Here is a 27,300-nt window from a genome sequence, read left to right as displayed (position 1 = left end):
AGGCTGAGGCAGGAGAATCACTTGAACCCAGGAGGCAGAGGTTGCAGTGAGCCAAGATCATGCCATTGCTCTCCAGCCTGGGCAATGAGGGTGAAACTCCATCTCAAAAAAAAAAAAAAAAGTGTAGACAGTGGGGCTTATTAAAGGTCAGATTTTATCTTATATTGAGATTAAAATAAGATTATATAAGATTTTAGTTTATATGATACTGATGGCTATTGAGGATGGACTTGAGAAAAGCAAGCCCAGTCCCATTTCTCTCAAATCAGGTCCTTTCTTGGTGAGCTGGGCTGCTTATTTTACTCAGCTTATTTAACCAGCCCATTTTCCTAAACCATAATGGTTGAAATAATTGACCTTTAAGTGGACATGAGAAGTATTACTACATTTACAGGCACTTATTTATTTCAGAATGGTGCATTATCAAATCTTACAGGCTCGAGTGAGCCACATGTGAAAAACATTAGACATTCTGGCATGTGTCTAACAGGTCACTAAGAAATAGTTTTCTAGACATGTACTCTTTCTTTGCTATTTTAATGTAAAACACAGAAAAATGAAACTGCTGAAATTCATGATTCCATAATGCACAGCGTGAGACATTGTCCCCAGAGTATTCACTCCATAGAAATAGTACATTTGCATATCTTCCTATAATGTCAGTATAATTCGTTGACGCATCTTTTATTTGTGGTTTTCAGGTTGTTCACTAGAACCATGGTTTTTTTTGCCTATATAATCAGAGGTTGGTTGTAAGTGATATGGGAGTGCTGGGAAGGGAAGAGAGTGGTCCCTTTAAATGATACGGAAGGCAGGAAGGGAAGTGCTAGGAGGAGAGCATGGTCCCTGGCTGGGGTTCCACCCGTATGGACCTAGGTGAAGACAGGCATTTTCTGCCCAAATGTTGCATTTCCCAAGACCACCCTGGTCTGCCACACCCCCATCGTGTGCCTATGAAAACCTGCGAGACCCTAGCAGGCAAACACAGAAGCAGCTGGACATGGAGAGGAGCACATCAGCGGAGAACACACAGGTGGCTGGACGTCGAGAAGAACAAACTGACAGGCGTCGGCAGGCCAGCAGGCCACCAACCAGCAGAACGACATGGAGTTTGGCTGGGGCAGTTGGAGGAGAGCCCAGGCTGCCAAGCGGAGGCCCAACTCTAGGGGAAAACCATCTCCCTTCTGGCTCCCCCATCTGCTGAAAGCTACTTCCACTCAATAAAACCTTGCACTCATTCTCCAAGTCCACATATGATCCGTACAACACCAAGGCAAGAGTCCCAGGATACAGAAAGCCCTTTGTCTCTGCAATTAAGACCACAGTCTAATTGAGCTAATACAAGCCACCTACAAATGGCTAAACTAAAAAAGCACCCTGTAACACACTCCCACTGGGGCTTCAGCCCACTGGGGCCCTCAGCGTTCACCCCTAGACACTGTCGTGGGTTTGGAGCCCCACAGCCTGTCAGTTTGTATGCTCCCCTAAAGGTTTGAGCAGCAGAACACTGAAGAAGTGAGCCACACCCCCATCACATGCCCTGTGAGGGGGACAAGGGAACCTTTTCTGTCTCATAAGCATATTCTGGAGAAGTAGCTGAGATAAGGAATATTATAGATGTCCGTGAAGAGTTGAACTTAAGAGTGCAATCTGAAAAGAAATATAAATCAGATTTGAAAGACTTCTATCTATGAAGAAAAAAAGTGCAAAAATATGTAAACAAGATGGCTCCTTTTATTTACTAATTTTTAAGGGAATAACAATTAAAAGTGTGAATGAGCAGAATGTAAATGAAATTTTGAAAGACAACACTGGATCTTCATTGAGTCAGTATGTCCCCCAAAACTGATAGATCATTTGCAATGGCAGAATTTGTGTCCTTTTTACCCATCCTGTTTTAATTGAGAAATAAAAAAAGACTATGAAAAGAAAGGAAAACAGGATCCTATTTTAATTGAAAAATAAAAAAAGAATATGACAAGAAAGGAAACTAGGATTTAGAGACAGTATGAAAAAATATATTTTCTATGCAATTTACATTCTACAAAGTCACAATTGGGTTAAAAGAGATATGGAAAATACTGATGTCAGAGTCATCATGGTGACTTGCATTGCGCTCTCCTTGTATTTTAAGTTCATTGTACTCTGGGCCATGCAAGATATTTTACAGCCAACAAGACAAAAGAAGGGCTTTTTTCTATCAACATTCCGATATCGGCCTTACTCATTGCCCTGTCCTTAGAAATCAATTTTATGGCAAATATTTCCCCCTCCAAGTCCTCCAGCCTTCAGGAAGCATGATTAGAAAAAGGGTAGATTTAGCCAACAACATGAATCCAATAGCTATTGGCTGCAATGAATGAAAAACCAGCAGGAGAAGGGAGAGAACATAACAAGCAACTCCAAATCAATAGGAATATATGATTTATTTGATATCTTCATTTACCACTATTGGAAAATGCAAATGACCTAAAAGTTACTTTAAGTGCTTTAGCATCCAACTGTCCTAACTAACATACCTAAATGGCATTAAAGATGCAGATTAGGGCACTGCTTCTCTCTAAAATTGCTCCTAACCTAAAATAAACACACCAGCGTGGTAACACATGGTAAAATATGGCCAGGCACAGGCGGCCACATGGCATTGTAAAAATATGCCAATTTCAGAGTCTGACAAGCCTGGGCATGAATCTTAGCTTTATCATTTATTCATTACATAAGCTTAAGCCCCTCACTTTTCCTCACTGTGCCTCACTTTCCTCATCTGTAATATGGAAATAATACTTCCATCACAGTGAGATATGAAGTATAATGACAATACAGTAACTAACGCAGCACCTGCTACATGAAGGCTGCTTAATAAACATTAGTGATCATCACTATCATTAGCATTGCTAACTTTTAACAGCTTGGAATTGAATGTATTCAAATGAGAACTAGCAAAAAAGGGAGATAGACCTAATTATAAATAGACAACCTCCCCAAATTTTATCTGAGCAATCTTGAGGAACTAAGCTCAGATTTTTGTATGGAAATACTATTATACATGGTAATTAGACTGACAGATAAGAATATAAACATCTATTTAAACACCAATATAGCTAATATATCCAGTGGGTACTACTTGTAGTATTTTGAAACCAAACGGCCAGTTATAAAGGGGTTTTGATGAGAAAATAGATTCAGAATTCTAAATTGATGTGTCAAGACCACATATCACCCTGCGTTTTCAACATAAAGATAAGAAAATGGGGGCTCTTCCTAACCCCTTACATTCTCATCCATAAAGCAATAAGAATAGGGTTCTTCTAGGCTTTTCTCCTAGTGTGGTGAAGGAGTTCTTGCAAGAGGAAAGCAATACAGAGACAGTATGAGGCAAGTGAGGAAGCAGGGCAAGGGGCTCTGATTTGAGACTCAGCATGAATGCTGCTCAAGACTAGGAAGGAGGCTGGGGAAGCTAACGAGAAGGTTAAGGACTTGAGGAGCATCAATGAAGGTGGTAAAGTTAGGGTGGGGTGAGTGTTCTAAATATGCTCTCTCTTTCCCTCTTAGTGGCATCTCAAGGGTGCAGTGAGTCCAAGGCTAACGCAGGCAGGGGACAAGAGCATGAGCATCCCAGGTGTGATGTATACGTAAGTGGTAGGCTTCCTTCCTTTGTCCTGTCCTTCCTTTTCCCCCTCTGTTCCACCCTTATCTTGCCACTGCTAGTCCACATTTGGCGTTGAAACAAAACAAAAGTGAAATTCCAATTTATTAGGATAAGTTAGAAAAGAAAGTCTTCACTTGTCCAGTCAGCTGCTATTCAAGAAAAAGCTTAGAACATCTCTAGAGCCCTAGCCAACTTCTAGTAATGATAGAGAAAGTGGTTAAGAACATGAACAATGTGAAGGAATGGGTGAATTAGACCACATAATTATATCGGAAAGGACATTGGTGGTTCGGAAAAAGTGAATCCTTAAGGTGAAAGACTACTTTAAAGAAGAGTTTTAAAAAATTTTCACCATGTAGGGTGAAATAAGTTGAAGGAAAGATTGTCCAATGCAAGATTTCTGCCATAACCAGAGTGACTATAGGTCCTGGTTTATGGCTTCTGAGGCAATGTAATTATAAATACCATTCCCTTTTGCTTTCAAGGTGTCATGTTTTAAATAATAAATTCTATAATCAACCTAGCTATAACCTATAAGCACATTCTATCATCCTTAAAGGACTGAGGACATTTTAGAGTTCATGGTTTTATGTGTGTTTTATCTAGAACAATGTCCAGATTAACTCTAGATGAACAACGTCCGGATCACCTCTCATAACTAGACTGGCATATCCTCAGGAAGGATCTAAGGGCAATTGCAGGAGACAAAAGGGGATGTTTAATACCAGCCGCTGGACTCTTATGAATAGGCAAACTCATATAGACACAAAATACTCAGATACGGTGTTAAGATCTGCACTGAGAATTAGATCTTGCTATAGAATTTGGGGGTACCCAGAAAACATAAGCTAGTAAATTTCTAGAAGAGGATGCTATGCTGACATCTGTCAGTGGACTAGGTAGGATCTCTGCTATTTTATAAAGTGTAACTAGAGGTCCATATTTTTGTGACTGTGGAGAACAGACACTGAAATTAATGCCCAAGGTTGGTTTAACCCTAGGAGCTTCCAGCGAGGCCCAACAGGAGCCCAGGAACCCTAGGTGAAGAAAAGATGAGAAAATGTTTAGAGATAGTTGAGTCCCCAATCTCCTGGGGAGGAGACTCACTGATTAAATAAAATTCAAGAAAGGTGGCACATACATTACCCCAAAATGGGGATAGAAGCTGGAGGTCTCTGATTCTGAACCCACAGGTGATGCTGTCATCACCGTGAAGCAGAAAATATAATTGTAGAAGGAAGGTTGAGACACTCAGCATTCCAGAGAGGAATCTCACACATTATTCATTTCCCCCTTGGTGTAGACAACACAGCAGTACACCAGGGCCCCTCTGTCTGCTGGTGATTGGAGGAGAAAGCAAGCCATCTATTGGTGAGGCCTCGAAGGGTTTTTCTGGGGGAGAAGAGTAGAAGGAGTTGTAACTATTCCTTTGCTTCCTTTTTTCTACAGCAGAAACATGCCAGCGTCTTTTTTTAATGGAAGATCATCTATGAAAATAGGAAAACGGAAGAGGATCTTCTACAATGCTACTCAAAGCCAAGAAATATTTTTAGCATAGTTAATAACAGATCGAGGGATAAGATAGTTGAGAAATTCATTCTCAAAAGTATAAAAGGCGTGACTGTGAGACCGGTATTTCCTTCCTTCATTTATTTAAACAATATTTACTGAGTGCCTACAGATTACTAAACACTGCTCTAGGAGGTAGGGAAACATCTATGAATAAAACAGTTAGAAATCCCTGTCCTCAGTGACCTTATTTATATTCTAGAGTTGGGAGTTTACATTCTAATGCTTCATGTTGAGACTAGATCTATGAGGATGGGTTCTCTTATTGCCTCTAGCCACAGAATGGACCAGAAGATCTCCTTAATTCCATACAAGGAAATTAATGATTGGCAACCTGAGTCAAATGCCACTGAGAGGGAAAAACGTGCAGGGACAAGAACCGGAGAGTTTTAAGAAACCAAAAGGCCTGTTGGAGAGAAAATGAATTTGACGTTCCACAAACAAGAAAAGACCTGTGCAGTACAGGCCAAAGGCCTCTGACACCCTCTAAGGATCTTAAATAGTAAGCCCGACAGAGTAGAGGCACCTTACCCAAGATGGTTTCTGTATACATGGCTACAGGCCTCTCAAACCCGGAGGAAGAACTGCCTTCTGAATACACTGCTGTGGCTGACCAATCTAGAAAATGTCTCTTCAGCTTTACATTTCTGCTTGGGTTTCAGGGTTTTGCTTTTATTTTATTTTACTTTGTTAGTGTTTGAGGGGAAAGGTGTTTTTGTTGGGTTGTGCTGTATTTCTTTTCAGCAGTTGACTACACTACCCAGCCTGCTAATGTTGAGGACCTATCTATGTGTGTTATGTATGGCCATCTTGATATTTTAAATAGAATAGCTTTTTTAACCCAATCATTTTCAAATATATTATATTTAACACCATTTCACCCAAAAGATGAATATGTAAACCAGACAGAAGAAGAGCTGCTCGCATTAGAACTCAGAGCAGGTGGGGAGGGAGCAGGAGTCCTGCCTGTCCTCTCATCACAGCGGCTTCGACGGGAAGGCTTCAATAACCCCCTAGAGATGCACCAAGCACAGACTGAAAACCTAACCTGTCTGCATTGGTGGGGAGTGCTGCTGCCTGGCCACCTGGTCTAAAATACATGATCCAAAATACAGCATCAACTCAAATTGCTGAAATGAGATGTGTGAGAAAGATATTAGTCATTTCAATATAAACAAAGAGAATCCTGATTAAAAGACTTCCCATGGAATAATTAGTTGTCAGAATATAAGAGCTGAAAATATCCATGGATAATAGAGTGACAACCAGGGCTTGTACTGACTACATGATGAATAGTGGAAGACAACCATGGTGAAGTGAAAACAAAAAACAAATATAAAAAGAACTATAACTAAAGTTACTGTGAACAGGCTGATTCTTCTCACCACCAATTACATCACATCAATGCATACACACTATTCATCCAACAAGCATTTATGAAGTGCTTACTATGTGCCAGGCATGTTGCTAAGTATTAAGAATACAGAAAAAAATAATATAGTCATCACTGTGCAAATGCTTACAGTCTTCCGTAGGAGACAAACCTGCAGGTAGAGGGAAATAAAGATAATCTTATTTAATGTAATATAGAAAGTACTTAGTATGCTGCCTGGCATACAATAAGCTAACTATAAATGTTAGTTATTATTAGCAGCTTAATCTCCTGTTGCTATTTACTGGCTCCCCAAAAGAAGAGAGATGAATTTTCAAATACTGGAGACTGTGATAAGCAACCTAAGGGCAAGGAAGAGGCCCCCAAGAGGGCAGGTTTTAGAAACAACAGAGGCTTTTGCTCTGCTGGGTGGCTTATGCAAGCTGAGGGTGACAACTAACCTGCTTAGAATGAGGAAGGGCACATTTTAGAAAGCATATGGAAGAGATGACATTATGAGAAAGAAAAATATGAGGTATTTTGCTTGGGGAAAAATAGAGGTAGCCAATGCACTTTTATTAAGTCTGTGCTTTGGAGTGCATCATGTTAATCCTCTTCCATGTCTCCCCAGGAATTTTCTGTAAAACTTCAAGAAAACCTATTTGGGGGGGTGTGTGTGCGTGCGTGTGCGTGTGTGTGTGTGTGTGTGTGTGCACGCGCGTGCATGTCTGTGTGTGTGTATCTGTGTCTGTGTGTATCTAGTGCTAATGTCCTGTTTAAGATTGCCCCTGATTGAAGAAAGAAGCTTCTCAGGGGGGAGGTAAGTAGAGCAGGGACTGATCCCAACTTGGTCTATAACAAACAAGAAAAAAACAAAGTAAAAGCCTATCATTACAGGTGGAAGATAAAGAAATGGTAAAGGTACAAAGGTAGCAAAAGAGGGAAGAGTCAGCTCTACCTGGGGAAGTCAGGAAAGTTTACACAAAGTAGGTGGTATTAATATTTGAGCTGAATTATAAAGAATCGGTAGTTCACCAGGGAAGATGAAAAACTAGGAGCAAGGAGCGAAAGATTATATGTGGAGTAGTATGTAGATTGTAACATGCCAATTCTGATCAATAAAAGTAGTTCAACTAGGCCAGAAAAAAAAAATAACAAAAAATAACCTCAAACAGTGAAGTATCTTGAGCTTGTCTTTCAAACCAACAAGCAAACAAACCTACTCAAGGATAAGCATCAAAGAAATAAATCAGAGTAAAGAATTCAGGCATAATGAATCATGGTAAATAAACTGATGGTTTTCTTTCTTTTTTGTTGTTTCTGTTGGGTTTCAAAAGAAGCTAGTGCATATAAATTGGCTTTACACTCCACCATCTTTTAAAAGAAGCCTCTAGTTTGTGTACTTAAAAAAAACTTTTACTTTAGGTGTAGGGGTACACGTGCAGGTTTGCTATACATGTAAACTCATGTCACAGGGTTTGCTGTACAGGTTATTTAGTCACCCAGGTACCAAGCATAGTACCTGATAGATATTTTTTCTGATTCACTCCTTCTCCCTCCCTCCACTTTCCAGAAGGCCCCAGTGTCTGTTGTTTGACTCTTTGTGTCCATGTTTTCTCATTGTTTAGCTCCCACTTATAGGTGAAAACATGTGGTATTTGGCTTTCTGTTCCTGCAAATGCGGGAACAGATAATGGCCTCCAACTCCATCCATATTTCTGCAAAGGATATGATCTCGTTCCTTTTATGGCTGCATAGTATGCCATGGTGTACATGTACCACGTTTTCTTTATCCAGTCTATCATTGATGGACATTTAGGCTGATTCTATGTCTTTGCTATTATGAATAGTGCTGCGATTAACATACATATGCATGTGTCTTTATGTTAGGACAATTTATATTCCTTTGGGTATATACCCAATAATGCGGTTGCTGGGTTGAATGGTAATTCTGTTTTTAGCTCTTTGAGGAATCGCAAAACTGCTTTCCACAGTGGCTGAACTAATTTACAATAACACAAGCAGTATGTAAGTATCCTCTTTTCTCAGCAACCTCACAAGCACCTGTTATTTTTTGTCTTTTTAACAATAGCCATTCTGACTTGTGAGACGGTATCTCATTGTGGCTTTCATTTGCATTTCTCTAATAATTAGTGATGTTGAACATTTTTTCATATGCTTTTTGGCTGCATGTATGTCTTCTTTGAAAAGTGCCTGTTCAGTCCTTTTCCCCCTAGTTTGTGCAATTTCATGGTGTTCTAGGTTCTAAAAACCCTACACATTCTGATCTTATTCCCTACAGTTTGGGACACTTCAGGATTTCAGGATTAAACAGATCACTAAGCAGCAGAACTAGTTTTTCTGAATATACTTCATAAAATCAATGAATCTTGATTCTAAGAAAGGTCTCCTTGTCCTTGCTTTCAAGCAGAAGAGAAAGTTTTTAAAACTGCAGAAAACTGTGTTGGGAGGTAAAAGATTCCAGTGACTAACACTTCACATTGCTATAATTTTCTTTGTTTAACTTAGTACTTTAGTCATTCTCTTGTCTATCTCTAGTGAAGAAGAACAAATTATCTTTTGTATTGTTTTCATATATTTAAAGTCACCAGCATTTTCATTTCTAGGGGCTGAATAACTTTTTCGCCACCACATATATGCAATTTTCAGTTCTTTAATCTTTTCTCTGCTTTCATAATGTCATGAATAAGCTTGTCCTATCTTGTTCCAGCTTTAAGGATTGTGATTTTTCAAAAAGCCTTTCCTGTGAAATCCAGACCTCACTCATATCTGTGCTTCCTCTCTTAATTGCATAATTTCATATGAATTATATCCTATGCAGTGCTGATATAAACACTTTAGTCTTATCTCCCTTGCTGAATGTTTCACCAGGGCATAAGCCAGGCTTTATATTTTTATATAAAGGTGCCACTCTTTTCTTCTTGACTTTTTCTCTCTCTGATTCTGGGATACCATAACCTTCTCTAACAAATAAGAAGAGAAAAATGGTGTAATTGTATTAATAAACACCTAAAAGGCATTTAGTAATATTCAGTAGCCATCTGTAATAAAACTCTACTTAACATATGGATAGGAAGATTCATCTTAAAGACTATTTATGAAAGTCCAACAGCAAACACCAAATACAGGACAACACTGAAACGATGTCCGTTCACATAAAGAAAAAAATAAAGAAGGCTGCTTTATCATAATTATTTCAATGTTGCCTTTGAAGTTCTATCTAATGAAATGACTCTAAAAATGACATAATTTGTAAAAATATTGTGAAGAAAAGACAGTCTTTGTTTCCAATTTAAGAAAGAAGTTGAGTTAGTTAGATAATTAAATACAGTAGCTGGATTCAAATATACATATAAAAAAGTCAGCAGCATTTCACTAATAGCAATAATAATCAAATAATAGTGGATATTTTTAAAAGTCCTACTTACAAAAGCAATATAAATTATAAAACATGTAAAAATTAATTTCATAATGGAGGTATAATATCTTTATTTTTAAAAGTTTTAAATCATATAAAATATGTAAAGTAAGCAATGAAAAATAGAATTACAACGTCAAACTTTTCCAGTAACCATTGTAAACTGACAAATGATTTTAAAATTCAATTAATGAATAGAAAGTCAAAAATGTTTACAAAAAAGAAAACAGTACTGACAGTACTTTTTTCACCAAACATTATAACAGTCTCGAAGACATCATAACCAAATAGCATGATATGGCTACTGGAATAGACAAAATATTGGTTAAAAAAAAAAGAGCCCAGAAAATATATACCAGAAAAGGATAGAATACATCATGAAAGCTGCATTTAAAATCAATGGGAAAAGGATACTTTTTTTAGTATATGGCACTGATAAATGGCATACATGTGGAAAAAAATGAACTTCTACCTCATCCTATATACAATATATCAAATTAAACTTTTCTGTTATACTTTAAGTTCTGGGATACATGTGCAGAACATGCAGGTTTGTTACACAGGTATACACATGCCATGGTGGTTTGCTGCACCCATCAATCCATCATCTACATTAGGTATTTCTCCTAATGCTATCCCTCCCCTAGTCCCCCACCCACTGACAGGCCCCGGTGTGTGATGTTCCCCTCCTTGTGTCCATGTGTTCTCATTGCTCAACTCCCACTTATGAGTGAAAACACATGGTGTTTGGTTTTCTGTTCCTGTGTTACTTTGCTGAGAATGATGGTTTCCAGCTTCATCCATGTACCTGCAAAGGACATGAACTCATCCTTTTTATGGCTGCACAGTATTCCATGGTGTATATGTGCCACATTTTCTTTATCCAGTCTATCATTGATGGGTTGGTTCCAAGTCTTTGTTATTGGGAATAGTGCTGCAATAAACATACGTGTGCATGTGTCTTTATAGTAGAATGATTTATAATCCTTTGGGTATATACCCAGTAATGGGATTGCTGGGTCAAATGGTATTTCTGGTTCTAGATCCTTAAGGAATCGCCACACTGTCTTCTACAATGGTTGAAATAATTTACACTCCCACCAACAGTGTAAAAGCCTTCCTATTTCTCCACATCCTCTCCAGCATCTGTTCTTTCCTGACTTTTTAATGATCACCATTCTAACTGGCATGAGATGGTATCCCACTGTGATTTTGATTTGCATTTCTCTAATGACCAGTGATGATGAGCTTTTTCTCATATGTTTGTTGGCTGCATAAATGTCTTCTTTTGAGAAGTGTCCATTCATATCTTTTGTCCACTTTTTGATGGGGTTCTTTTTTTCTTGTAAATTTATTTAAGTTCCTTGTAGATTCTGGATATTAGCCCTTTGTCAGATGGATAGATTTCAAAAATTTTCTCCCATTCTGTAGGTTGTGAAAGCTGGAGGCATCATGTTATCTGACTTCAAACTATACTACAAGGCCACAGTAACCAAAACAGCATGGTACTGGTACCAAAACAGATACATAGACCAATGGAACAGAACAGAGCCCTCAGAAATAACACCACACATCTACAACCATCTGATCTTTGACAAACCTGACAAAAACAAGAATTGGGGAAAAGATTCCCTATTTAATAAATGGTGCTGGGAAAACTGGCTAGCCATATGCAGAAAACTGAAATTGGACCTCTTCCTTACACCTTATACAAAAATTAACTCAAGATGGATTAAAGACTTAAACGTAAGACCTAAAACCATAAAAACCCTAGAAGAAAACCTAGGCAATACCATTCAGGACACAGGCATGGGCAAAGACTTCATGACTAAACACCAAAAGCAATGGCAACAAAAGCCAAAATTGACAAATGGGATCTAATTAAACTAAAGAGCTTCTGCACAGCAAAAGAAACTATCATCAGAGTGAAAAATTACATTTTTAAAAATTAAATGTTGAAAGATAAAATAATAGTATTATTAAATAGAACATTTTAAGACTCTGAGGTGAGCAATACTTGTTAAGCAAAATATGATACCCAAGTGCTTTAAAGGTTTATAAATGTGGCATTTTGCTCTCTAGGTAAATTTCTTTCTTATTTATTTATTTATTTATTTGAGAGATAATGATTTTATAGATATAAAATAGATACTATAAAGTATATCATATTTTATATAAAGTATATAATATATATAATAAATTACATTTTATATAAAATATATTATATAATATATAATGTACAACGTAATGTTTTGATCTATGTATACACTGTAGAAAGATCAAGCTAATTAACATATCTATCACCTTACCAACTTCTTTTCTGTGATGGGAACATTAAAAATCAATTCTTTTAGCAATTTTGAAATACATAATACCTTATAATTCATTCACCATGCAGTGAAATAGATCACTAAAACTTATTCCTCCAGTCTAAATGGAATTTAGTATCCTTCAATCAACAGCTCCTCTTCTCTCCAAATCCCCATCCAGCCTCTGCTAACCAGTTTTTCACTCTCTGTTTCTGTGAGACTGACTTTTACAGATGCCACATATAAGTGAGATCATGCAGTATTTGTCTTTCTGTGCCTGGCTTATTTCATTTAGCATAATGTCATAATGTTCCAGGTCCATCCATGTTGTCACAAATGCCAAAATTTTCTTCTTTTTTAAGGGTGTATAATATTCCATCGTGTGTGTGTGTGTGTGTGTGTGTGTGTGTGTGTGTGTGTATCTCACATATTCTTTATTCATTCAACTACAGATAGATACTGGGTTGCTTCCATATCTTGGCTATGTGAATAATGGTACAATAAACATGGGAGTGCAGATATCTCTTTGGCACACCAATTTCAATTCCTTTGGATACAGAGCAAGAAGTGGAAATATTGGATCTCTCCATATATATTCCCCACAGTTTTTCAGAGTTAGTTTTACAATTAAGTGGATTTTTTCTATTTTTGCAGTGTATTGTGAAATATTTCTTTTATGTGTTATTCCTAACATTAATCTTACATGATAAATAACACAGTGACTTTCTTTTTCAGCTCATCTATTGAGCTTTGTAGAATTTTCAGTTTAAGTTCCAGAATACTTTTGAATGCTCTTTTTTCATGATTTTCTTCAGTCTTCTTGAGAGCACTTCTCTTTTTGATAAAGTTCTCTTCCAGTTCCTCTATTAGCTCTAATTTAATGACAGCCTACACTTCTAGTTGTTCAATTATTGCTTCCTCATCTAGAATATTCTTAAATAAAATGTGAATATTAACTTGCCTGGATTTTTCTTTAGCAGACATATTCACTAAGCAGATGCTATTGCTTAAGCAGTGGAAAATCTACCATGGAAGTCCTAGAAGAGGCTTTTCTCTGTTTTATAGTCACTAAGAGGAAGCTGTAGAAGGCATCCATTGTATCCTAGGTCTTTTGGTCAAGCAGACTTCTCTCATTCACAAGGTATTGGCGCCATTCAACACACTAGAGCAGCTTTGCTCCTGTTCTTCTGGGTTCAACAGGATTAGTGGGCCCTACTAAGTCTGACAAGCAGCAGGACTTCTTCCCTGTATTAGTGAAGATAACATTACCTGCGATAAAAAAAAATTCAGTGGTTTAACAGAACAGAGGTTTATTTTGTGCCCATGCAGTAGTCTAATGTAATTGTTTCAGATTGGTGGATAACTTTTCTCCACATGGTGACACAGAAACTCTACTCTTTTTGATCTTGTGGCTAGGATGACATTTTGATGTCCAGAGAGTCTTCTATAGCCAGTCAGCTGACAGGGAAATGCAGCATGGAGAAGTCACATCTGCTTCCTAACAGGCTAGAAAGAACATACATCATTTTATCTGACATTCCAATGGTGAAAACTAGATGCAAGCCTCCACTTAGATGCAAGAGAAACTGGAAATGTAGTCTGGCTGAGTAAGGGCTTCTTGGCGATAATTCTCTTTTATTTATGGGATGCTCACATATCAGTGGCCTGCTATGTTCATATCATATTATCCTAGTCCTCAAAGAGAGTCAAGGCTTCTCTTCTGCCCCTGGTCCTAAGTCTCTCACAGTGTAATGAGGCTAGAAATTTTGGTTCAGAAAGTGACAGAAGAGCAAGAAGTCACTTTATGGTAAGTCCAGTGAGAAAGAGAAGCCTTAAATCATTTAGAAAAAGTAGAAAGACAATAAACCTTGAGCTAGATATGAAGCCCATGGCGAAAAATGTTGTAAAATTTAAAAAGATAGCATAGCATTTTGGGGAGTGTTTTTTTATTCTTGTTTCTGTTTTTGTTGTTTTTTTTTTAAGAAAAGGGGGAGAAGAAATTTAATAGCATCCCATTATGTAAGAACTAAAACCATATAATGGTGACTTATAGAGGAATATTAAAGGAGATAGAGATTATTTGAGATGCACAATATATAACCAATCCATATGAAAAAGTCATAAAATGCTTTGGTGTAATGTTATTTTATTCATATGGGAGCCATCTAAACATAACAAATCAAATAGACTCAAGTACATAGTGAGTTTTTTTATGTATTCTTACTTCTGCAGCAAGTATTTATATCCAATTTCTTTACCATGCTTGGGAGTTTCATTTTAAAGAAGCTATGTGGTAAAATGAGCCCCCACCTATAATTTGTAGATTTATTATAAACTTCAAATTTTTTCATCAGTGTGTAAAGCACTTAGGAAATTTAACACAATTATATTTCCCTTGGCTAATTCATTTAATTCATGAATTTTGAGTCTTGGAGAAAAATTTGAGAGATTAAAGAAGAAAAATGCAAGCAGTGCTTTAGGGTTTTATTAGCATAACTATTTAATTACTATATACAGTATTTAAATCCCATCAGTTAGGACCTGTTTAAACTTTTGCCATGTATCTTTAAAGCTCTCTGTCAAAACAGGCATTTGCTCAGAGAATTTATGGTTTCATACAGTAACTGAGAAGTCTCTAAGATAACTTTAAAGAAACAGAAAAAAGGGAATATCCTTGCAAAGGAATGATGTTTCTCATTCATGTCAAATGATGAAAAGCTTATGGTCAACAAATAAGAGACCTCACAAGCATTTATCACAACCTCAGACCCACTTCAAAACTTTCAAACTAAAAGAAAACTAGCATGGGAAGCTTGCCAACTCTTCTTCTTGCCAAGTTGGCAGAGCCCTGAAAGTTTGAATGGCTTCTCGATGTATAAGATAAAAGCAGGCATTTGGAGCCTATGAAGTCTCCCTGGGCACAATCAGACCCTAGGTGAAATTCCATCATCTGTTGTTATTTGCACATGATGTCAGGTTTACAGATGGCACAACAACTTAGGGCTCTGGCTACCTGCATAGTTTTTCTATGAAACCAAGACAGAAAAAAATCATAAACATGAGTGAGGAAAGGTGTTTCCCCTTCAAAGATGACTTTTCCAGCTTTGATCTTTCACCTCCAGCGACTGTATAATGTGAGGCACGAGAGGACAAAAAATCTTAGTTTCCAACAAGAGCATCTCCTCTCAGGTCAAGTACGTGTGAGGTGTGTGCTCATGAGAAGCAAGAACAGACCCAAGTGACTGGAATCTGCACACTGCTTTATCCATCAGGAAACAACTTCTAAGCTACTTCCTATCTTCTGGGCAGCGAAGTCTCATTCATAAGTGTCCATTCATTTCCAAATGAGTAAGCAATTAGAATTCTTGACTGATTTTACTTTTCCCTCCCTCCACTTTTCTCTAACCCGTATTTATTTCATTCAGTCAGTCTAACATGGCCCTAATACCTCCATGCTCTTCAGATTCTTCCCATCTTCCACCCCCAAGCCTTGGTTGTTAGCTGCACACTGCATCTTCTCATTCCTCCACAGGGGAAACTCCCATACTTTAAGAATTCAATGCTCTTTCCCTTCAGATGACAGATGGGGAATGCTTCAGCATGGGCTGAGAAACAGGACCACCCGCTTGATGTGAATTCCTACAAATCACTCTCAAGTTTCCCCTTATGTTTAATTTTTCTTTAAATATAGCTTCCTTTTGGAAAAGAAAATTTGCCTATTTGCTCTAGCTAATATCATGGATGATAGACCTTCATGGATATCTTTGCATCTGCCTATGCACTTTGAATTCATTTTTGCCTCTTCAATCTTCCCTACTCTTGACAGCCCGAGGAATCCCGCCTGTATCTCTCTGTTTCATTAACTCTCCATCTCATTTCAAATCCACCTGAAATCCTCATTTTCCCCCCTCCAGATTTTATACCTCAAATACTAAATAAGTTGAAAAAATATTTCTTTACTGCGTGGTGTAGTACAGTGCTATGGAAGAATTGAGGTTAGAGGTTCCATGAAAAGCTCTGCACAGAATGAAATTTTATTGTACCTCATAATTGTTATTGTGTCCTAAAGGATATTACTAAATCACACATGTAATAGGATATACAACTTTTTTTTTTACTGTCAGCAACTTTGTTTAATATATATGAATAAATTTATAGTGCAAAATCTGAAAAAAATTGGGTTCTAGGGTTGTCCTTTTTCCTAAACCAAACACAACAGACATAGCGTTTAAATATTCCAAGGATGGCATTAGGTTAATTAGTTAAATTTTATGAGGAGAAATATCTTTCAGAATTTATTCACTATGGAAAAGAAATATTTTAGGTTGTTTCTAATGAAGCCATCGAAGCCATTTTCAGGAGTAAAATATCCAAAAAGATCACAGATATTAGCTGAACTGGGAGTGGTCTTTTTTCCTAAAGAGTATGCACATATATATTTTTTAATTTTTAAATGTTTAATGCTTGTGGGTACTTAGTAGGTGTATATATTTATGGGGTACATGAGATGTTTTGATACAGACATGCAATGTGAAATAACAGCATCATGGAGAATGGGGTGTCCATCCCCTCAAGCATTTACCCTTTTACGTTACAAACTATCCAAATACACTCTTTCAGTTATTTTTAAGTGTACAATTAAGTTACATGTTTTCTTACTCAAAAAAATAACCCTAATCTTCAGCCTCCCTCCTGTCAACACTTGTCTTCATCACTATCCAGACTTCCTTGATAACCAAAAGCATCAGCTCTAAGAAAAAGCAGTTCACTAACAAACAGCTAAGACCTGGAGTTCTTTCATTCTGTCTCACCAAGCATCGCAAAGGATTATGGGGAATAGAGCAATCACATAAGTAAGCTTAAATTATCTCCTGACTTACCAAAAAAACACTTACCAACCTGCAGTTCAGGACCTACACCCACAGCATTTTATCATACCACCCACTCCCTGCATCCACCTTTTTCCAGTACTTATCATGTAACATCAGATTATTAAAAACAACCTCTTCAGCTTCAGAGTATCTCTGTGAAACTCATTTAAAAATAACACATGATGAATAGAACAGAATTTTTAAAAATAAATTCTTCTTCATGAAAAAACTTTAGGAAAACCCTATGCATGGGATAGGGAAATCAGATAGAGGCTATTTGTGCCCTCCTGAAGATAAAAACTGTGACAAGAATAGAGAGTCAGATAAAGATAAAAGGGTTATTCCATTTTTGGGTCTCTTCTTCTTCATCTTCTTCCATAAACACAATCCAATTATGAGTTCTCCTGAGACAAGACAAAACTCGCTCCAAAGTCATTACATCATTCTATCATTTCCATCATAATCTTGTATGTGATCCAAATTATTCCTATTTAATGACACTAAAATATTCAAGAGGAGAATTATAAACTGGCAACTGTTCCATCTGAAATTCCTTGTGAAAGTGAGGTAAAGACAAACAAAAATAAATGTCCTCTTTTCACTTTGGTAATTTAGGAAGCAAGCATCTAAATTCTCATGTTTTTCTCTTTTTATTAATCACAAAATATTTATATTTGTATTTACCATGGAATTACACAATATATTCTGAAAACTCAAGAGACATTTTTCTTTTCAATATAGTTTTCTATTGACATTAGGCTTAGAGCTAAGGAAAAACTGCTTTTAATCTGACCACATATCCTGATCAAATGTAAACCTTGAGCTAGTTCCAAACGCTGCCATAAATTTATACAACTTAAACACCAACGCTAAGATAATAGAAAGCAGAACACTGTCTAAGAGAATCAATCTGTACCCTAAAATAGTCTTAAATAATTTTTAAGTTAGAAATGAGTTCCACCTTATGTTTCTAAGGGTTGGAATATTTTAACTATGTTTTGCCAATAAAGACTTTTAAAAGGGAATATAAATATATTGGGCTGAAGTAAAATTTGCAACTTTAATATCTGATCATCCAAACATAAATATGTTACCTTTACTTCACTGAATCAGCATATATGCACTAAAATATGTATAAATACATAATCAGTAGAAGTTCTGAAGAAAAATCTAACTTATTATAGAATCTTAATACCAATATATTAACATGAAATCTTAACAATATGTTAATACTTAAAATAATAACTAAATAGCTAACATTTGTTTACTATTTATAATGTGCCAGAGATTATTCTGAGCTTTTAACTTGTATTAACTCATTTAATCCTCACATAAATGTGAGGAGTAGGAAGTAATTTTAACTTCATTAGAGATAAGAAACTCAGGCAAAGTGAGGTTAAATAACTTGCCAAATATCAAACAGCTGGTATGAAATGGGTCTTGGAAGCAAATCTAAAGAATCAGTTCAAAATCCACTCTTAATCACTACATAATATACACAGCACAATTATTGTTCATCATATACTTATTCTTTTATGGAAATATATAGTCTCTAACATATTGTGAACTTCTATTGGGCAAGGAATAGCTCATTTTATTCATCTTTGTATATCTAGGCACTAGAAAATATCCAATATGCAATTAGTTAATCAAATATATTACAATTTTCTCCATGTCCTGCTGAATAGTTTGGAGGCACATTACAGTTAATGATTTTACTGTCCCAATTAAAAAATTGTAAAGGTATGTATGGAATAAATAATGCAGTAACAACATTAATGAAAATTTAAAAAGGGGAAAGAAAAAAATGGTTACAAAAAACCCTCTAGCCTAACAGATAAAGTATCCTTCCTTTTTCTACAATAGCTTATGGTTCTTTTGATTTGTATAGCTGGTTACATAGTGTTAAAATAAAAATGCACAGTAGTTTAATATCCTGCTTTCTCCTAAAACTAGATACAGATTTTCCTCAGTCTGAAAATTATAAGTTTTAATGGTTGCATATGATTCCATTGAGTGCAAATACATAAATTTATTTAACAAATCCCCTACTATTGAACATTTAGGTTGTTTTCATTGTGTGGTCTTAAATATAATGCTATAAGCAAAAAGGATGGATTGGTAGATGGATAAATAGGTGGCTACATGGATAGATACAAGATAGGACAAATATAGTAAAATGTCAAAGGTAGAATCTGGGTGGTAAACATATGAACAATTCACTGTGTAATTGTTTTAATTTTCTATGTGTTTGAAAATTAACATAATAAGATGCTGAAAAATTAAGGCCTTAGTGAATAAATATATTTATTTAATAAAATGCCAACTTCACAAGAGCAAGGATTTTTGTCCACGTTGTTCATAGGTATATTGCTACTACCTAGAACAGTGCCTGGCACATGGAGGTGCTTGCCTTGTAATTTTCTGATGAAAAGTGAACTTTTAATATTCTAATGTCAAATCTCTGAAAATCAGATTCTGCTCTCTCTCCCTCCCTTGGGTTTATTGTTGGCCGCAGTCATGGGTTTTGATTGTTCAGTGATTTTTCTAAACCGTTTGCATGAAGACTGTGTTCTTTGTTAAGTGTGGTCACTGAGGTCTCTGCTCTGTTAGCTTAGTGGTCAAATAACAATTCGACAGGTATTTCCTTAAATGCCTAGAGCCGAAAGAAAAGAAAAGGAGCAGAAAGGAAAAGAGAAGAGAAGAGAAGAGAAGAGGAAAAGGGAAAAAAAGAGAAAAGAAAATCTCCCATCTTTGCAGACTGACTGTATGTTGAGGCATTTCTTCAATACTTATTCAGGCTATTTATAACTCTTCCTTAGCCTTCACTTCCTGTTTTCACTGATCCTAACGGTGAACCAGAGGTGAAACTCTTGTTTCTTGAGTCTTTTCTGAAGATGCATCCAGCCCTGGGCTTATCTGTGGCTTTGTAGATTTCCTGGCACATGTGAAAGCCTTTCAAATCACTTCTCTCCCTCCATGCCTCTTCTTTCCCAGGCTTTTCTGTATGTCTAATGTTGGCATGATTTCACATCCCTTATCTCAGGAGGCTGTAGCTAGTATATTTGCCTTTAAATACTTTCAGGAGGCCACTCCAGCCCTCAGAAATTTCTGAGTTAAGTAAAACAAAGGCAAGCCCCTGAGCTGATTTCTCAGGGAGACAACAAACAGGCCAGTGCACTCAATCATAGAAAAACAAGGTCCATGTTGTTCCCTGCAGCATCAGCAAACTGTATCATGGACATGGGCCACCATCCTTATGGCCATCAACATAGTGGGGAGTGGAGAATCTATTGATTCATTGTTGTGGCACTTTCCTTTAATTCTTTAAATATATGTATCCTTTAGTTTCTTAACTATATTTAAAATGGCAATATAATATAATTCTCTGAAATCTTTGCTAAATCCAACATCTGGAGACACTCAGTCATAGTTTCTATTGTCTACATTTTTTATTGTGATAAATATGTATATATATATAAATAACATAAACTTGGCCATTTGGGCCATTTTTAATAGTACAGGTCAGTAACATTAAAGACATTCACACAATTCTGCATCTCCAGAAATTCTTCTTCTTCCCAAACAGAAACCTTGTATTCGTTACATAATAACTCCTTATTCCTTCTTTGCCCCACTGGTCTCTGGTGATCACCATTCTACTTTTCAGCTGTTTTTACTTTCTGAGTTTTAGTCACAAGTACCTGTTTATTTGCATATTTTTTTACAACATATATGTAACAGGAGCCCCAGAAAGAGAGGAAAGAAAGAGAATAAATATTTGAAGAAATAATGGCCAAAACTCAACTGTAACCATCACTACCCTGCATCTCCAGAACTTTTTCCATCTTCCCAAACTGAAACCCTGTACCCATTAAATATAACTCCCTATTCCTTCTTCACCCCCACTGGTCTACAGTAATCACCATTCTACTTTTTGACTGTTTTATTCTCTCTGAATACTAGTCACAGATTCCTGTTTATTTGAATGTCCCATTTTTTAAAAGTGTTTTGAATAATATAGTATCGCCACTCTGGAACACGATTATTATTATTAATTTCTTTTTTGAGACAGAGTCTCGCTCTGTCACCCAGGCTGGAGTGCCATGGCGTGATCTCAGCTCACTGCAACCTCCGCCTCCTGGGTTCAAGTGATTCTCCTGCCTCAGCCTCACGAGTAGCTGGGACTGCAGGCACGTGCCACCACGTCCGGCTAATTTTTTGTATTTTTTAGTGGAGGCAGGGTTTCACTGTGTTAGCCAAAACAGTTTTGCTTTCCTGACCTCGTTATCTGTCCACCTCAGCCTCCCAAAATGCTGGGATTACAGGCGTGACCCACCAGGCCTGGCCGGAACATGATTATTTTTTATCTGAAAGTTATCGGTGCTGGAAGGTTTTGGAGTTGTTTGGTAACTTACCCAGGCTTAAATCTGTAAAATACGTCTCCTTCATGATCAGCAGTCTCTGACATCTTTGCCTGGATTTTTTTTTATTCTTGTTTTTTATTTTTAATTCTGGCTTCCCAAGGGTTACTCCTGATTCATTGTAACTAAGTTTTCAGCCAATGACTGGATAGTCCTTTTGCACAAATATCTAGAGCCAGATAGACTTCCATTCTCTGTTCACAGATCTTTATATGGGTAGGGAAGTGCATTCCACGGTTAAGGCCATTTACAAGTCTTCTCTGGCTTTTATATTCTTCTTGGCCTTTTGTGGCTCCTATGCAAATGTGTACAGCCTCAGGGTTGGACAAGAGTACATAAAAAGCTTAGGGTCTCTTGATCTCCACTGTGCATGTGCTCAGTGGTAGCCAGAAATATATTGGTCCCAACCACAACCATAACTTCAGGCTTTTGGCCCTCATCCGGCCAAGATCATCACTTTCACTGACAACTCTTCAGGGCGTATTAATCACTCACCACTCAAAGTCTATGAATCTTGTTTGACTACAGAGGCACAACCTGCCCACCCCCCAACACTCCCAACCCTTGCAGATTTTCCACACAACCAAATGGAGAGGGTGGGAGTAACGTTGCCATAGATTCCAACTATGAAGTTCACCAGTTTTTGAAGCATAAATCCTTCTCAAATTGTTATATTCTGGCCGGGCGCGGTGGCTCACGCCTGTAATCCCAGCACTTTGGGAGGCCGAGGCGGGCGGATCACGAGGTCAGGAGATCGAGACCATCCTGGCTAACACGGTGAAACCCCGTCTCTACTAAAAATACAAAAAATTAGCCGGGCGTGGTAGCGGGCGCCTGTAGTCCCAGCTACTCGGGAGGCTGAGGCAGGAGAATGGCGTGAACCCGGGAGGCGGAGCTTGCAGTGAGCCGAGATCGCGCCACTGCACTCCAGCCTGGGTGACAGAGCAAGACTCCGTCTCAAAAAAAAAAAAAAAAAAAAAAAAAAAATTGTTATATTCTATTTAGATGTTAAGAGTACTAAAATGGTTATGATTTTATTTTGTTGGAGATTTTTTGTCCAGCCGTATAGCTGCTTTTTTTGGAGAGAGGATTTACCAATCTCCTCACTCTGCCATAACCTAAAGTCCCTTCTTTATTCACTTTTATTTAGAGCAGTAATTCTTAAAGTGTGGTCCCCAGATTGGCAGGGTCAGCATTAAAAGGGAACTTGTTAGAAATGCAAATTCATGGACTTCACCTCAGACTTACTAAAACAGAAATTCTGGGCATAAGGCCCAGTAATTTGTGTTTTAACAAGCCCTCCAAGCAATTCTGATGCATATTCAAATTTTAGAACCACTAATTCAGAGTATATTTAAGATAATACTTGTAATAGAGTTCTTCTCCCTGTTCAAGGGAAAAGAGACAAACATAAGAACTTTCTAGGTGTTTTATCAAAGTTATCTTGTATTATTTTTTAAAGGATGAATTAACCATTGGCATTTGGGTATAAAGATTGGCATAAAATTTTTTAGGCCAAAAACAGGTATTCCTTGATATATGCAAAGAAACACTAGACAGATTTAAGAGCACCAATCTAAATATTATCCAGATATACTACCCTGGCACATCTAAACTTGTGGGAGTTGAAATTTAGTACTGCTGCTGCCTTCCAAAACTATATACTGTACATACTTCAAATTTTCCAACTTTTATCATCTTCATTAGAAAGACTAGCTGTACCAGGACTATGAAGACATATTCTTGTATAACTGGTACATATGTTCCTAAAAGCTACTTTTCAAAAACAGAACTGAATTTTATAGGCATAAAGCCATTCTCAATTAAACCGAAAGTATCCTTAGAGTAATCATTTTGTAATTAGTGGTTTCTATATCTACATGAATACATTTTTAAACAATGCTTAGCAAAATAATAAAATAAAAACAAATTTTAGAATGCCCATAATATATTTATGCAACATTTTTAAACAATATTGTCTGTTATTTGCAGATACATATGTATATAAAACTATGACAAATAAAAAGTTGTACATCGAATAATGATTGTCTGTGTGAAAGAAAAATGGAATTGAGAAAAGTCAGAGGACTTCTTTATAGTTTATTTCTGTTATTTATAAATACAAGAAGATCCTCAGAATTTCTGATTATTGAAAATACTATTTTATCAGAATTAAGGTTAAATAACAGATACTGTAGCATATTCAAACTGAGAAAGAAGGAGAGACAAGCCTAGAAATTCCTAGCTTAGCACCACTGATTCTTCTATTCCCAGGAAATAACTCTGAGGGGTAAAGCTATTTCCAGAGGATGAGAATTAGACATAAGGATGAGTTGGAAATTCAAAGAAGAAAACCTGTTGCCCAGAAAAAATCAGAATAAGAAGGTTTAGAGACATATACATCCACGAATATACTCCTTATTCCCATAAGTAATACTAAGTTAATTTGAACTCGTGAACTTACAGTACAATGATTAAAAGGGGGATTTGGAGTTGGAGAGAGTCTTAGTTTAAATACTGGGTCTGCCCAATATTTTATTTATCCTAACCTCACTGAGCTTTTGATCTTCCATCTGTAAAATGAGAAGAATAATAATATCTATCTACTCAGAATATTGAGATAATTAACATAGATAATGTATGTGCAATTCTTACACAGTGCCTGGCACAGATCAGCACCCCATAAATGTTAGTTATTACCATCATTTCTTTAGCCATCTGTCCAACAGCTAGTTGGTAGGTGCCTCTTATATGTCAAATTTTCTACAAGATTCTGAGGTTTCAGCAAGTGAACACAATAGAAACAGTCCATGTCATTGTGAAATCTATAATCTTAGAGGAAAGAGAGATAGTTACCTAAGAAAATGCACTGACTTTGATGGAGACACAGTAGGGATAGTGCCCAACCATCCAGGGCATGCAGAGAGGCCTGCTAGAAGATTCTTAAGTAGAGATAATCTAATGACAGAGCAAGGCTTTTGTACTAATGGAGATGTAGAATTATTCCTTGTTTAACAAAATCTGACTAGAAAATTATGCTTTTTCCAATCATGCTAGAAATGAAACCTGGAGCTTTGTAAAAGTCTTTTTGGTCTATGTCCTGCAAAGCTGACCCTGCAGGCATGGACATCATACCACATTTGTAAGTGTGAGGCCTTTGGTGTGTTCAGCATCTAGGAAGTTGCAGAGTTAGTGGATTTTTAGCCTAGTGAGGGCTTTGTGCCCCTCATGGCTATTTCTGAGAGCTTTCTGTTGGTCAGAAATAACCATGTGGCAGAAGCTGAGAGAGTATTTTAGCTACAACTCCTCAGACATCACTTCTTGTTCATCTTCTCCTGGAGAACGTCCCAATATTGTACATTTCTGAGTCTTCTTGCATCTCTCTCCCAGTTGTTCATAGCTGAATCCACTGATTCTCCCCATGCATAAGCTCCATTCAGCCCCACTCCCAAAGCCAGTTTTGGAGACTCAGATTCTCTAGCAGCCTCAATCTTCTCTGAGCTAATCTGACTTGGGTCACCCTTTCAGACCTGGGGTCTGTATACTGACCTCAGAGGGCTCCAGACTATTGCCAGGTCTCTCCTGCTGCCATTTAAACTCAGGGTCAGGTGCCCCCATGAGGATACCTGGTCTCCCCTGTCACCTTCCAGGTTGCAGCACCACCCTTCCCTTGTGTACTCTAAGCTTCTGCTAGGTTTTTCTTTCCCTACTTCTTTTTCCAGGCCTGACTGCCTGCTGGACATACACGTGGCTGGGCCATTAACTCTATTCTGTGGGATCCCTTGTTCCTCCCCAGTGCCAAGCATGTGCCTGAATAGAAAAATGCTACTGCTTCTGGCTTCTTTTCACATACCTTAAGAGATGGCCTCATCACGTGTCCTGTCCTGAAGACTACGTTAAGCTCACCTTCTCCTAGACTGGTAATGTTGCATGAAGCTGGAATTCCTCATACTCTAGTATATAATTATTTTTTACTCTGGGCATTTAAATACTTGAAAGATGCTTCCTTATGATGACCACTATACATACCAATGAAATGAACTACTGTTAGAATATTCCTCTATCCATATTTGTAGGAAAAATCCTCAGATTTTTGAGGGGTTAATTAAAGCACAGCTATCTATATTATCTTTTTGTAAAACAAACTCTTCTACTACACACAGATATCTGGATTTGTGTTATCCAACAATTCAGGTTATTCCCCTTTATTTGGATACACCATCACCATATCTTACAATTATCCAGCAACTTTCATCTTTCAGATTTACACTATAATATTAATAATAATGACAAGTAGAGTGATACTCATTTATCTAACACTTTGTAGTTGAACAACATTTTACAGTGGGCAATTAGTTATTCCACACCTGTAAAGTAGTTAGGTACCATTATAACCATCATTTTAGAACAGGAAACTAGTATACAAAACAATAAATTTGTCCTAACTCATTAAAAAAATAATGACTTTTGACCAAAGAGAGCTGCAGCAATAAGGGATCATGTAACCCGAGGGACCCACAGTGCCTGTGACAGGACCCTGGAGATCTTGAATTTGTTGCCATCAACAACTGGCCAGATTCATTCATCCCTACAGTATCTTCAGTTTGAGGGGTAAATGAAGAAGAGGATTCTTAACAGTGCCAAAAACAAAAAAGATTATAAAAGTGGCTCCCTAAGAAATTGCCCCACCTTGTATTACTGTGGAGCTACATCAGATACAGTTAAAAAACCAATTCTTTGCCATAAACTGAAGGAATATAATGTAGTCATCCCAAAACATAACAGGCTTGACCTGCAGTATTTTGCTTGAAACTTGTTTCCTACTGTGTACCAACAAGTCACATTCAGAGATTCTTTGGGGATGAGAGATATTTAAATCGGGAACTCAATAAACTTCTCTTTTTTATAGTTTTAAAAAGATTTTACCTTTAACGCAAGTAGATAAGCTACACAAGCATTATACTATAGCTACTATATAATTAGGAAGATATGTAGACATATCCTGGCACCTGTTAGAGTACTTCCTAACTTTAAAATATTTGTTTATAGATATTATCTGAACTTCCAACCATTTAGGTATCATTTAGCTAGCCCAACACAGTGAGAGAACTTATAAGAGCCTAGAATTTTTACCAACGTATTTCCACATCTGAAAAGAGGGCTTCCATTATTTTTATTTCTTTTTCTTTACAACCTTTAATTCCTATCTTTGAGCATGATTTGCTAATCTCAACATTTTCTGAAAGAATGACTAAACCTCTATTTTTTTAAAAAGAGTTAATTATGAAACATACAAATATAAATAATACATACCAATTATAAAACTCATTTTAAAAAGGCAAACTCTAAAAATCAAAAGTAAAATGGAAACAAGTGACCTTAAAAGAGTATCCAGTTAAGAACACCAACACATACAATTTTTCTATATTATTGAAGCTAAAAAAAAATAGAAATGTATTGTAGGATAACACTAGTATACATATTAGTAATATGATGTCAATGACAAGTTACCTGTAGTACGTAAAAGACAAATTATTAATAAACTAAAATCAAACTATGAAAAAGGAGAATGATATAACTGGTTAAATACCCTCAATATGGTAAAACATGAATGAAACAATAGGCTTTCTCTCTTTCCATGTGATCTGTAGAATGTAAATTCTCTGT

General features: G+C 36.9%; 1 protein-coding gene and 1 long non-coding RNA gene across 10 annotated transcripts in view; one reads left to right on the top strand and one right to left on the bottom strand.

Moving 5' to 3' along the window:
• The window catches only part of MACROD2 (mono-ADP ribosylhydrolase 2), a 2,047,165-nt gene that overhangs the window by 1,518,745 nt on the left and 501,120 nt on the right, over positions 1-27,300 (bottom strand). The gene's annotated exons all lie outside the window — the stretch shown is intronic.
• On the top strand, positions 4,924-5,276 carry LOC107970091 (uncharacterized). Its single transcript, XR_001712369.3, has 2 exons — positions 4,924-5,020; positions 5,099-5,276. It is a non-coding gene; the product is annotated as an uncharacterized LOC107970091 (long non-coding RNA).

The sequence above is a fragment of the Pan troglodytes genome, chromosome 21 (genome assembly GCF_028858775.2).
Source record: "Pan troglodytes isolate AG18354 chromosome 21, NHGRI_mPanTro3-v2.0_pri, whole genome shotgun sequence".
Lineage (NCBI taxonomy): Eukaryota > Metazoa > Chordata > Mammalia > Primates > Hominidae > Pan > Pan troglodytes.
This window is presented reverse-complemented; position numbering and strand designations above follow the sequence as displayed.